Source organism: Eurosta solidaginis, chromosome 5 (assembly GCF_040869045.1).
Source record: "Eurosta solidaginis isolate ZX-2024a chromosome 5, ASM4086904v1, whole genome shotgun sequence".
Lineage (NCBI taxonomy): Eukaryota > Metazoa > Arthropoda > Insecta > Diptera > Tephritidae > Eurosta > Eurosta solidaginis.
This window is the reverse complement of record NC_090323.1, coordinates 39,157,866-39,172,543: the sequence shown is the minus strand read 5'-3', so window position 1 is coordinate 39,172,543 and position 14,678 is coordinate 39,157,866. Positions and strand designations below refer to the sequence as shown.

At 32.5% G+C, this 14,678-nt stretch overlaps 1 protein-coding gene across 13 annotated transcripts in view; it reads right to left on the bottom strand.

Annotated features, from left to right (window-relative positions):
- The window catches only part of jim, a 214,309-nt gene that overhangs the window by 138,527 nt on the left and 61,104 nt on the right, over positions 1–14,678 (bottom strand). For 8 of the 13 annotated variants that reach the window (XM_067757245.1, XM_067757249.1, XM_067757240.1 and 5 more), the window contains exon 2: positions 473–3,204. The gene's annotated coding sequence lies outside the window, so the exon portion shown is untranslated. Of the gene's footprint in view, positions 1–472; positions 3,205–14,678 lie in introns of those variants that run through there. The other 5 variants (XM_067757254.1, XM_067757255.1, XM_067757257.1 and 2 more) reach the window with 2 other exon arrangements.

The following is a 14,678-nucleotide window of genomic DNA, read 5'->3' as shown; positions in this document are numbered from 1 at the left end:
TGGACGAAGACTCCCCGGCCAAGAAAGTATTTCAGTCGGAACCGCAGTTTGGAAGCAGAGGAAGAGAGAGATATCCACTGAGTTGGGAGAGGCAGTTAGAGGAAGACTTGATCTCCCTTGTTGCTCTCTATTGGCATCACTAAAAGCGGAACAGGGATAGCTGATGTGACTTGTTATGAAACGGCCAGAATCGCTTAGGCGGTTTAGTGCCAATTCATGATGAAGAGTAAAAAATTTAAGCAGACATTAAGTCGTACAGCACTGAAAATAAAGACTGCAAGTATTGAGTAATCGCAAATTTTCAGGAGCAACCAAATCAAATTCTCCCATTGCGTTGAACTTTGTATGTAGGCAAATTGCAATAACCTAGGATTGTTTTGCAAGGTTGCAAGTAATTTGTCGCAATATTAATGTCAAGCAATGCATTGAAGTTATTTTTAAAAATTCTTAAAATTGACTTTAAAGCACTTACCTATTTGATTGATTTTCCGTGTATTTCCCAAATGCTGAACGCACTTTTGAGTATTTCTTTACTGGATAAGATTTTTTGCTGATTCAAATTTGCTGCTTTGTTTTTTTTTTCTAAATCGACTTTTTTGGTTTTAAAACTTGTCTGCTGCTTCTTGTTATTTATTCTCGAGATTTACTTTAATTATATTCGATATATTCATGCAATTAAGCATAATTTATTTATATAGTAGTTTACCAATATATTTAATTTGTTCCGAAACTAGTACGTTTTTGTTTTTTTCTTATTTTGTGACACAATACATTAATGGATTTTTTTTTTTTTTGATATTTTTTAAGATTAATCTGTTTGTTGGTGAGTGTGTATGTATGTGTAGGTTATTTATCTGACTTATTAACTTACAGTAAAAAAATGTGACCAAAACTGTATTTGAAAATATTTTTTTTTTCAAAAGTTTTTATTTTAATATATATTTTTTGGTGCTTTGTAGCAATTTTGTTGTTGGAAAGTAGCAACTTTGCTTTAACACTTATAAAAGCGCTGTGTTTTTTATGCACTTGAGCTTACGGCAGTTTTTTTAAAGCTTTCGAAGCTCTTTAGCTGCCGTCAAATACCGATTCCGTGTTCAATCGAAATATGCTTGTTTTTTTTTGAAGAAAATCGTTCTTTTTTTCTCTTAATTTTCGAAACGGTTCTAACTGCTTGACGCGTTTTTTAACAAAAAATGTTGTTTTTTTTTTCTTGCAAATCCGCTCGAAAATATTTAAAACTTTCAATTTATTTTTTATACAACGCGTTTGTAAGCGTTCACTTTTGTTGTGTTTTTCTACACTTGGAAGAATTTTTTGGCCAACACTTGTTTTTCATTCACTTATTTTGGGCAATAAAATGCTTTTCAAAATTTTTTGCTTTTAAAGCTTTCTTTCTTGTTCTTTTTTCTTACTAGTTTTGCTTTACGCTTTTTGTTGTTCTTCACATCTGCTTTTTTGTTGTTATTATTTTTTTGGCTTCTTTGACACTCGTGTTCAGAACAGTTCGGAACAAAATTTAAACACGAAAAATTACCGAACAAAAATTATTTTTTTCTTAAATGTTCAATAATGATTTTTTTTATTTATGTCCAGAATAAAAATTTTGTTTAAAAATTTAACAAATTTTGGCTATTTCGATTTCCTGTTTTCCTGTTTATTTTATTTTTTTTGTTTCTCTGATTTTCACTGATTAACCGGTTATTTTTTGTTGTTGTTTTCTTGCTGCTGCTGATGTTGTTTTTCTTTTACTTTTGTTGTTGTTATTAATTTTTCCCGTTTTCTTATTTGTTTGTTTGTTTTGCAAATTTTGAGACTATTTTTTGTTTTGTTTTGTTTTAAGTTTTGGGTTCGCTTACTCTGTATGCTATTTCATGGTTTTAACGGTATCTGTTTTGTATTATTATTTGTCGTTTTATAACTTTTTTCTTTCTTTAAAATTTAGTTTAATTGGCTTGTATTAAAATGGTTTATTTTTTGTTATTGCATAACTAATTGTTTCGTTACTATTGTTACTATTTACTATTGCGGTTTGTATTTTCGGTTGCTATTGTTTTTGTTGTTACTATTACTGTTTTTTGTTGTTACTGCTTAAATTTTGTTAGATGCTTTTGCCAGATATTTTGTTTCGTGGTTTTGTTTTTGTTGCGTTTTTTTGTTTTAATAACTGTTTCGTTGGTATATAGGCTTATTGTTGTTTGTAGTTGCGATTTTCTTGGGGAGTTTGCTTGGTTTATTGCTTTGTTGCTGATTTGTTGTAATTCGTTCTATTAGTTGCTGCTTGTTTGATTTATTAGTTTGCTGTTTGTTTGTTTATTAATTGTTGTATTATTAAGTTGTTATATTATTAGTTGTTGTTTTAATTAGTGCTTGTATTAAATATTTGTAGTTTTGTAGATTGTTGTTGCTGCTTTATTACTGTTACTATTTGTTGTTTGTTTTTGCTGTTGTAGTTGTGGTTGCGTTTTGTTATCCTTTTTTATTGCTTGCTGCGGTTGTTACTGTTGTAATTTTTTTACTGTTGTTCTTGTAGTTGCTATAGTTGTATTAATTTTTTAGCTGATTTTCGTTTATTGTTGTTGCTTTTATTATTTGTTGTGTTTTATTATGTTAATTAATATTATTGGGGGTTGTTGTGGTTGCAGTTGTTGTTGTAGTTGTTGTTGTAGTTGTAATCCAAATTTTGTTGTGAATTTTGTTTGTTAAATTTTGAGAAACTAACAGAAAATCACTTTTTTGTTGTATTTGTAACTGAATATAATGAAACTGAGAGTTCTTTTTCTTATTTAAAAATTTAAAATTTTTTACTTTTTTTTTAATTTTAAATTTTTGTTTTCGTTTTCCTTAAGTTTTAACTTAATGGTTAAATAACACAAACGAAGGCTAACTTAAATTATTTTTATTTACAAATTATTTAGTTAATTAATTAAGTTATTACAAAAACAAAACGATTGCACATAAGTTCTTTTTTGTTGTTATTTTCGCGGTTTGTTATATTTTTTTTGTTTGATTTTTCAAAAAAAAAAAAAACAATTTTTTTTGTTTTGGTTGTTTGTCCTAGAGTTGCCTTGCCATATGTTTGTTTCCGTGACTTGAAATAGGATTTTTTGTTTTTGTTCGTCCTCAGATTCAACAAAACAATATTTAATAAGAATCAACAACGTTTCAACGTAATTATTAAAAAGGTTCCAAACAGTCAAAAAGCACCTGTAAAGAAAAATAAGGGAAAAATTACATTGTTAGTTATTTGCTTATAATTTTTTTATTGGGAATGGTATGTTGTGAAATCAGGCGAAATAATATGTAAGACAAAAAAATTTACTAAAACACGTTCAAGCATATAAAAGAAAGTTGAAAGTTTTTACAAAAATTTACCAAATATTTTTTTTTTTTATTTTTAAAAGAAATCAATTAGTACGTTTTAAAATTTATCGAAATATAATAAAAAAGCACCGAAACTCAAATAAATTTTGATTGAAAAAAAAAATCAAATAAAATTTAATGTAATAATTTTTCTTTTTTTGATATATTTAATGTTTTCCGGAAGCCTTTTTTTAGAACTCTTTTTATTTTCTTGTTTATGTATTTTAAAATGTACTAAGATATTTATGAAAAAAAGCTATAAAATTTTTGTTTGTTTGAGGTTTTTAATATTTTTGTTTTATCATAAATAGAGCTTGGCGAAAAATTGGAATTTTGTTTAATATAGTTTACTTTTTTTTACTAGAAATTTAAATTTTTTTTTAAAAATTGCATTTGTTTTTAAAGTTTAAAAAAGTATTTATAAGAAGATTGGCAAAAAAAAAACACAAAAAACCTCTGAAAATGGAGTTATAAAAAAATAACTAAATAATTAAGTAAATAAAAAAGTTTTTTTCAAAAACTTTATAGTCTAAAAAATCCTTGCTTTCATATTCAAAGTTTTCAAGGAAAAAATTCTAAAAGGCCTTTAGATTTGAAAAAAACATCCATATCTTATACCTTATGAAAATGAAATTGGATATACCAAGTTTTCTAATTGATAAACAAACAGTTTAATAATAAAATTAAAAAACATGTTTTTCAAAGTTCAATTTAAAAAAGGCAAGCAACGTTTTTGAATTAAAAAAAAAAAAAAATATTTAAATAAAAGAAATTTTTTTTCGAGAAACTGTAGTTTCAAAAAAATACACGAATTAATTTTGATAAAAGTTAAAAAAAAAATTATATTATTTTTATAGACATTCATTGCTTTGCAAATTTTCTCTTAAATAAAACACTTTTTGCAATAACTGATTTAAAAACAATCTATTTCAAAATTTTGTAATTCTTAAGCTTTTTTTAATGTTTGAATTTTGTAGTTTTTTTTTAGTTTTTGAAAATTAAACATTGAAACATTTTTCTAAAAATTGTGATGAAAGTAAAAAAAAAATTGACTATATTTATAAACATAACTTTTTTTTGCGAATTTCTTATTAATAAAACACTTTTTGATTTAAATTTTTTAAAATTTCTGTAATTCTTAAGCTTTTTTAATGTTTAAATCTTGAAGCTTTTTTTTAATTTTTAAATTTTGAATGTTTTTAATAAACACAATTTTTGTTTATGTATGTATATTACAAGCTGATTTGCCTTTAAAAAAAGTTTTGTTTGTGTATATTAAAATCTGCTAATAGGAAAATCAGATTTTAATATACACAAATAAAACTATTTTTTTTTTGTAATTGATATTAGAGAAAAATTGTAAGTTTACAATCGGCGATGGTTACTAGGACATGTTTCTGAATTTCACTTCTTCATCAGCTAGCTTTTCGGGAGCTGAGCGTTGAACTCGAATCTCCAACATTCATATCAGTGCAAGCCTTTTAGCTGCTAAGCCATATGAATGTCCCGTTGTTCGCTGTACAATTGATCTCTAAGAGTTGCCTTTTTGTTTATATTCCTTTTGATCACCATGTAGGCACATACACTCTGTATGTAGTTTATTCCTAATGGTGTGGATATGATTTCGAGGCGCGCTTTTGAAAGCTTAGCAACATTTGTTCGGATTTTTACAGTATTTGTTTTTAATCCTTCCGCTGTTACTATTATATCAATATGATCATATGTATTTAATTAGCGAGCGGAAGTATTAACGAGTAACAGCGAAAGTATTAAAAACAAATACTGTAAAAATCCGAACAAATGTTGCTAAGCTTTCAAAAGCGCGCCTCGAAATCATATCCACACCATTAGGAATAAACTACATACAGAGTGTATGTGCCTACATGGTGATCAAAAGGAATATAAACAAAAAGGCAACTCTTAGAGATCAATTGTACAGCGAACAACGGGACATTCATATGGCTTAGCAGCTAAAAGGCTTGCACTGATATGAATGTTGGAGATTCGAGTTCAACGCTCAGCTCCCGAAAAGCTAGCTGATGAAGAAGTGAAATTCAGAAACATGTCCTAGTAACCATCGCCGTTTGTAAACTTACAATTTTTCTCTAATATCAATTACAAAAACCATTGTATAAAGCAATATGAGCAAAGCTCGCTAATTAAATACACAAAACTATTTTTAATTAAAAAACTTTCAAAAGCTACAAACTAAAAAACCTCAAAATTTTAATATTAACAAACAATTAAAAATTAAAAAGATTGAAACAAGTTTTTGTAAAAATTATTTGTTTAAGAAGAAATTTACAAAAAAAATGTATATCTTTAAAAATAATCTAAATAAATAAATTTTAAATAAAAATGCCCAAAAAAACTTATTCATTTCAAGAATATAATATATTAAATTTTACTTGAGCTTTTTCTGAAAATTTTAGTAAAATTAACCGGTATTTGCTTTTAGCAGATTTTAAAACACTAAAATCTTTTTTTGTTACTTAAAAAAATTAAAAAAGAAAGCTAATAGAAAATTAGATTTTAATATACGCCATCAAAACTTTTTTAAATAAAAAAAAAAAACACTCAAAATTTAAAATAAAAGGAAAAGTTTAAAATTAAAAACTTAATAGTAAAAAAAAAATTAAGAAAAAAGTTTTAAGCAAGTTATTGCGAAACTTTTTTTATTTTAGAATAAATTTACAAAATGTAAAATGTATATCTATAAATATTTTAATTTTTAATAATAAAAAAATGCATTACAAAAATTGTTAGTTTCAAGAAATATTTTATTGAATTTTAACTAAAATTTTTTTGGAAAATTATCTGGCATTGGCCATATAAACAGATATCAAAACACATAAGCAAATCTTTTTATACTCAGTTGAGCAGAGCTCACAGAGTATATTAAGTTTGATTGGATAACGGTTGGTTGTACATATATAAAGGAATCGAGATAGATATAGACTTCCATATATCAAAATAATCAGGATCGAAAAAAAATTTGATTGAGCCATGTCCGTCCGTCCGTCCGTCCGTTAACACGATAACTTGAGTAAATTTTGAGGTATCTTGATGAAATTTGGTATGTAGATTCCTGGGCACTCATCTCAGATCGCTATTTAAAATGAACGATATCGGACTATAACCACGCCCACTTTTTCGATATCGAAAATTTCGAAAAACCGAAAAATGCGATAATTCATTGCCAAAGGCGGTTAAAGCGATGAAACTTGGCAGATGGGTTGACGTTATGACACAGAATAGAAAATTAGTAAGATTTTGGACAATGGGCGTGGCACCGCCTACTTTTACAAGAAGGTAATTTAAAAGTTTTGCAAGCTGTAATTTGGCAGTCGTTGAAGATATCATGATAAAATTTAGCAGGAACGCTACTACTATTACTATATATGTGCTAAATAAAAATTAGCAAAATTGGATTAAGAACACGCCCACTTTTTAAAAAAAAATTTTTTTAAATTCAAATTTTAACAAAAAATTTAATATCTTTACTGTATATAAGTAAATTAAGTCAAAATTCAACTCCTGTAATGATATGATGCAACAAAATACAAAAATAAAAGAAAATTTCAAAATGGGCGTGGCTCCGCCCAGTTTCATTTAGTTTGTCTAGAATACTTTTAATGCCATAAGTCGAACAAAAATTTACCAATCCTTCTCAAATTTGGTAGGGACATAGATTATGTGACGGTAACTGTTCTCTGTGAAAATGGGCGAAATCAGTGGAAGCCACGCCCAGTTTTTATACACAGTCCACCGTCTGTCCTTCCGCTCGGCCGTTAACACAATAACTTGAGCAAACAACGATATATCTTTACTAACCTTAGCCCACCTACTTATCTGAACTCACTTTATCTTGGTATAAAAAATGGCCGAAATCCGACCATAACCACGCCCACTTTATCGATATCGAAAATTACGAAAAATGAAAAAAATGCCATAATTCTATACCAAATACGAAAAAAGGGATGAAACATGGTAACTGGATTGGTTTATTGACGCAAAATATAACTTTGGAAAAAACTTTGTAAAATGGGTGTGACACCTACCATATTAAGTAGAAGAAAATGAAAAAGTTCTACAAGGCGAAATCAACAGCCCTTGGAATCTTGGCAGGAATACTGTTAGTGGTATTGCATATATAAATAAATTAGCAGTACCCGACAGATGATTTTCTGGATCACCTGGTCCGCATTTTGGTCGATATCGCGAGAACACCTTCACATATACATCTAAGGGCCACTCGCTTTTAAAACCCTCATTAATACCTTTAATTTGATATCCATATCGTACAAACACATTCTAGAGTCACCCCGGCCCACCCTAATGGCGATATCTCGAAAAGGCGTCCACCTATAGACCTAATGCCCACTCCCTCTTGAAATGGTCAGTAACACCTTTCGTTTGATACCCATATCGTACAAACATTCTAGAGTCACCTCTTGACCACCCTAATGGCGATATCTCGAAAAGGCGTCCACCTATAGACCTAATGCCCACTCCCTCTTAAAATGCTCAGTAACACATTTCGTTTGATACCCATATCGTACAAACATTCTAGAGTCACCCCTGGCCCAACCTAATGGCGATATCTCGAAAAGACGTCCACCTATAGACCTAATGCCCACTCCCTCTTAAAATGCTCAGTAACACCTTTCGTTTGATACCCATATCGTACAAACATTCTAGAGTCACCCTTGGTCCACCTTTATGGCGATATCTCGAAAAGGCGTCCACCTAGAGAACTAAGGATTACTCCCTTTTAAAATACTCATTACCACCTTTCATTTAATACCCATATCGTACAAACACATTCTAGAGTCACCCTGGCCCACCCTAATGGCGATATCTCTAAAAGGCGTCCACCTATAGACCTAATGCCCACTCCCTCTTAAAATGCTCAGTAACACCTTTCGTTTGATACCCATATCGTACAAACATTCTAGAGTCACCCTTGGTCCACCTTTATGGCGATATCTCGAAAAGGCGTCCACATATAGAACTAAGGATTACTCCCTTTTAAAATACTCATTACCACCTTTCATTTGATACCCATATCGTACAAACACATTCTAGAGTCACCCCTGGCCCACCCTAATGGCGATATCTCGAAAAGGCGTCCACCTATAGACCTAATGCCCACTCACTCTTAAAATGCTCAGTAACACCTTTCGTTTGATACCCATATCGTACAAACATTATAGAGTCACCCCTGGCCCACACTAATGGCGATATCTCGAAAAGACGTCCACCAATAGACCGAATGCCCACTCCCTCTTAAAATGCTCAGTAACACCTTTCGTTTGATACCCATATCGTACAAACACATTCTAGAGTCACCCCTGGCCCACCCTAATGACGATATCTCGAAAAGGCTTCCACTTATAGACCTAATGCCCACTCCCTCTTAAAATGCTCAGTAACACCTTTCGTTTGATACCCATATCGTACAAACATTCTAGAGTCACCCTTGGTCCACCTTTATGGCGATATCTCGAAAAGGCGTCCACCTATAGAACTAAGGATTACTCCCTTTTAAAATACTCATTACCATCTTTCATTTGATACCCATATCATACAAACACATTCTAGAGTCACCCCTGGCCCACCCTAATGGCGACATTTCGAAAAGGCGTCCACCTATAGACCTATTGCCCACTCCCTCTTAAAATGCTCAGTAACACTTTTCTTTGATACCCATATCGTACAAACAAATTCTAGAGTCAGCCCTGGTCCACCTTTATGGCGATATCCCTAAATGGCGTCCATCCATAGAACTATGGCCTACTCTCTCTTAAAATACTCTTTAATACCTTCCATTTGATACACATGTCATACAACCACATTCCAGGGTTCCCTAGGTTCATTTTCCTACATGGTGATTTTCCTTATTTTGTCTCCATAGCTCTCAACTGAGTATGTAATGTTCGGTTGCACCCGAACTTAGTCTTCCCTACTTGTTTTCACTAAATTTAAAGCCTTAAGAAAATTCAAAACTTAAAAATAAAAAAAATTATAATTAAAATATTTTGAAAAAAGTTTTTAAACAAATTATTGCAAAAAAATTAATTTAAAAAAGAAAATTAAAAAAAAAAATATTAGCATCTTAAAAAATAAGTTCAAAAATAACTAAATAAGATAAAGCTTTTCAATTCAATGCTTCTGCTGCTTTTCATATAAAAATGCCTGCTACCGAAAAACCACGCGCAAATTGTTTATTATTCAAAACACATGTAGAGTGAACATTTTCACACAATTTTACATAAACTTGCAAACACACAGGCACAAACACAGTCACACAGAGTCATAAACCAAAGCATAAAAGAAAATATTCATAGTAAGCGGAAATAGAAAACGTATAGATTTGCGACGAGCCAAAGCGATAAAAAGAAATACAACGAAATTTTGGAGAAATTCGCGCTCACTCGCCGTAAGTGGTAAAATGGTGTGGAGTGGTGTTTTTAGATTTAGAAGTTAGATGTCTGGCTGCGACGTGTGCGTTGAGGGTGGAACTTTATAGTGCACGCAGTATTAGAAGCTTCATTGTGGAATTTCGTGCCATGTGAATGAAAACACGCGCACTCGATTGCTAAATAAATAACTAGAAATATAAAAGCAAATACATTTTCAAGTTCAGAACGCCGCTAGCACGGCGCAGTGACTTTTGCTGTCTGATGAATAACTATCAGCTGTAAAATGTAATGGAATGAGGAAGAGTGGTGAGAATAAATATGAAAAGGGAAGGCAAGTTTGAGTAATTCGAACATGTGCGGCATGAAATGTCTATGTGGAAAATTTTTTGGAAATATAGTGCCTTTAAAGAAATCATGAAAGAAAATGCATTGCGGTGATATAATTCAGAATAAGGTTGAGGTTAAGCTGGGACCGAAATAATTTCATCTCAGTTGAAGCAAACGCACGCAGTCGGTGGGATATTAGACTTCATCATCCACCATGCAGGTGCATTGCGAAGGGTCTGCCAATACATTAAGGTGCACCGCTTGGACAGTGTTCCGTATAAACGCGTAATTGCATGAACTTTTGGCAAGGGGAATCTCGCTACACTTTAAAAAGCATTGTCTGCCCATCTGTACTAGAGCAGACCTCAGATAGGCAGCGGAACTTCGAATTCCTTAAACTCACATACACACAGCCATGATAGCGCGTGAAAATAGCCTGTGATATTACTTTGCCCAGGACCCAGATCATAGTAAAATAGTTCGAGAGAATTTACAGCGAGGTCAATTATTCACCGAGCTTTCTCAATAGCAATATTGTTAAGTCAGGGCAACGTCCGGCTCACACGCGGGCAAGGAGTCGGCATAGCAATTTCCCGGGTTGTTTGATAATAAAAATAGTTAAGAGCAATCGCAACAGGGGAAAGTGATTACAAGACAACCCTTAATCGCAATACTGATGGTCTCAGGTTAAAAATTGCAGCATGACTGTGCGGCTAAATGCAAAATTTCCTAATAATATTGGATACCATCTCAACCACCTTATCCTTAATTTGCTGCCAATTTCGCTTAGAATATACTAAATTGACTGGCAGTTTTGAGTTTGCGGCTTACATTGAGCTGCTATAAGAAACCCATTCAACATTCCCTTGCAAAAGCATTTTGTATGTAAGGAAGTTCACAGCTGACGGTTCTCAACGAGTTCTTCACCCCACATCCCTCTTCAGGGAATGGAGGTGTAGAAGCAAGCACAGGGCGGCTGGTAAAAAACGTGTGCCAGTGTATTAAGTTTGACGAGAGGTCCAAGCTTTTTGTGAAGGCTCCCCACCCCAGGCGGTTGATGCCTTCTTAGATCTGTCCTCTACATTTGGCGTTTCCAATCTATAGATATTTGAAAGAACGGATCGAATGCTATTTTTTTCAGCCTCTTTACATATCCAATGCTGAGAAGGTAGAACTTATGTGTTTTTGCTCATATACGCCTTTTTTCTTATTCTGCTAAATTTTGAACTCAGAAAAACTAGAAAATTTGGATTTTGTATGTGGCTGAGTTTTAAAATCGAAATCTCCTGCATTTATACTGGTTTAAAGGCAGATAGATTCATATTTACTCTCATGAATGCTCTTTTAAACACAATTAGATAAAATTGTATAGATACTATAGATTTTTAGCCCAAATTGTGTGGTATAGTTTTAGGCTCGTTCAACAGAACTTGATTAGAGATTTTGTAGCAGTGCATTATTAGCAATGCTTCCGCTGTTCACTATTATATCAATATTATTTATATGTACGTTTGTGCTTAGAAGACCATCGTGGTGTGATGGTAGCGAGTTCCGCCTACCACACCGAATATTCTGGGTTCAACTACCGGGCAAGGCAAAAACAAAAACTTTGAAAGAAGTTTTTTCAATGAGAAAAAGATTTTCTAAGCGTGCTCGGCCTGGACAGTGATTTGCTAACACCAGTAGCGTAGATAGCCTTGGGACATGGGGAGGGATAGAGAATGTGCAATGGGTTTTTTAGATAACTCATCAATGACCTCATCAGCTGTGATGCCGATGTCAGTTGAAAACGGAACATTGAGCAGAACCTTGATCATTTTTTGAGACTAAACCTGAATATACATATACATATATATATACATTACCGACTCCGATGGGGGGGGGGGGGGGGGGGGAGTCTATCCCCCAAATCCCCCCTATCTACGCTACTGGCTAACACTCTGAGTGTGGAATATTTTTAGGCTCGTTCAACAGAACTTGATTAGAGACATTAAATTTTATAGTAGTGCATTATTAGCAATGCTTACGGTGTTCACTATTATATCAATATTATTTATACGTGCTTCGACGACCGCCGTAGTGCGGTGGTAGCGAGCTCCGCCTACCATACCGAAGATTCTGGGTTCAATTGTTTTTAAGGAGAAAAGATGCAAACACTCCGAGTATATTTCTGCCATGAAAAGTTTTGCAGTGAAAACTCGTCTGCCTTACAGATGCCGTTCGGAATCGGCGTAAAAAATGTTATTGAAAATTTTAAAGGAATACGATACAATTTGGAAGAGAAGCTCGGCCTCAAATTTCTTCGGAGGTTGTCGCAGCTTACATTTTTAGTTTATGGAAATAAACTTGATTTCCCTTAGTAAGTTAACAATTTGCATCAGTTCTTTTGTTAACTCCGAACTCACAAAATACTACACATAAACAATATGCAAATTATGCGCTCCTAATAAACAAACGTATGTATGTATGTAACTATAGTTAAAACACGCACAAATCTACACAAAAGTGCAAGAAGCCGAAAAAAACCAAAGAAAATGCACACACATTCCTATATACAAATTCCCATATGTAAACATATATGTATGTAGCTAGGAATTGAATGAACCAATTTATGTATTAGCATCTTTCATTCTATGCATCTTCTAAACACTGCACTTTCGCACTCGTAAGTAAATATCTTTCATTTTCATTTTCTAAGCGCACGTCGTCACATAAGACTTTTTGCAAACAAAAGAAAAAAAAAACAACAAAATAATTAAAAATAAAAACTAAACCATGTTTTGTCTAAAGCAGCACAGCGCAACGTCGCGCAGTTTCCGTTCATTCACAGACAGCCATTTACGCACACACACACATACATGCAGACACATATTTCGCATATGCATATTTTGCACCATTTCGAAACACCAAAGAAAAAAAGAAACTTAAACGAAATGCTTCGTATGTGAATTTCTAAGCTCTAATCACGCGCGCAACACTACTACAACCAACGCCTACACCACCATCGCCACCCAACGAGAGAAGTGCAGCTTTGTTGTTGCCGCCATCGTTGCCGTCGCTATTAGTATTCGATATCATTTAGATGTGCGAATGTGGTTTAGCTGTGCTTTGCTGTTGTTGCTTTTGACTAGGACAATATGGGAAGCAGTTTTGTATTGGTCTCTTTGTTGCGGTAACCGACGCGAATGCGTCCGATTGCCGGTGATAACGAAAGTGTGGAAGATTGCGCGTGAAATTGAAAGCATTGCATTTCATTAGAATTGATATTTAATTCGTAGTTTAATTCTTAAGGGATTTATGATTTTCATTTGTATTTAGTCGGTTTTGCATATATTTTTTATTTTTTATTCCGCATTTATAGTTTTGTTTACTTATACGTATTTTTGTATGTACTTTTTAATGGAATAATTTTGCTTCATAACTCTTATTTTTTTGTACATTTTTTTCAAATTTATTATTACTTTTGAGCCACTTTAATCAGGGGTACTTTACTTCTGGTAATTGGTACTAGTTATTTGTACTTAGCTTTCTTTCTAAAAAAAATATTAAACAAACTTATTAGCTCCGTTTTGACCCCGCTATTCTAATGATTCTGTAAATGTCGCAGCACTGTGAAAACTGATTGGCAACAAACAGAATAGAAATTAGGCACAAATCATCGCTGTGCTATCCGAATAGATAGAAAAGCCGGCCAAAACGTTGCTGATGAGTTGGATCTACACTGAAAGAAAAAGCTGATAAAATGAACCGAGTTAAGGGGCTATTTAATCGATATATTTTTCAAATTTTATCCATCGCAAATATTTATTAAATCAACTACGCACAAATTGTTGATTCTGAATTGAGTATGTCAACAGTCAAATCAACAAAAAAACAATCAAATGACTGTGAACTTATGATGGGTATTCTGACTGCATCCTGCCTTCTGGCATCACATTGCCTTTAAATTAGGCTTGCCTAGTGATAGCAGATGTAGGAAGTGCTGGTTGTGCTCGTGCCACGCGCTTGCGGGACTCCAGCCGTTAGGAGTGATGCAACTATCAGATCTAAACGCAGCAAGTGACATAGGTTATCAAAATCGTCTAGTATTTGGTAACACTGATAACTGGTAACACAACGCACTTATTCAGTCTATGTGAGGTCTTCATGAATCGGCCAGTACAGCCTAACATTTATTACTTGATAAAATGTTCAAATTTTTCGGAGACAATAGCAAATACCTATCAACGTATGGTCAAATTTTATGAATTACGAATATTTTAAAAAATGATTTCAGGCAATGAAATTCAAGCATAAAATCGTAGAATCTATGCCGAACAACCTATTTTTAGTAGCTTTTTATTCGAGGAGCACTAGGTAATGTATGGTATAAAAAATTACATGAATATTTTGATTGAAAAATTTGTTTCTGATCCTAAGTACAAGCAATTTTAAAAGGGTGGACTAGTAATATTATATTATATAAGTACAAAACTAGGCTTTTTCTGTTTTAACCTAGTCTAATTTAAGTCTTGTCTATACATGCTTTTTATCAATATTTTTAAATAATTTTTTAAACGTTCAAAA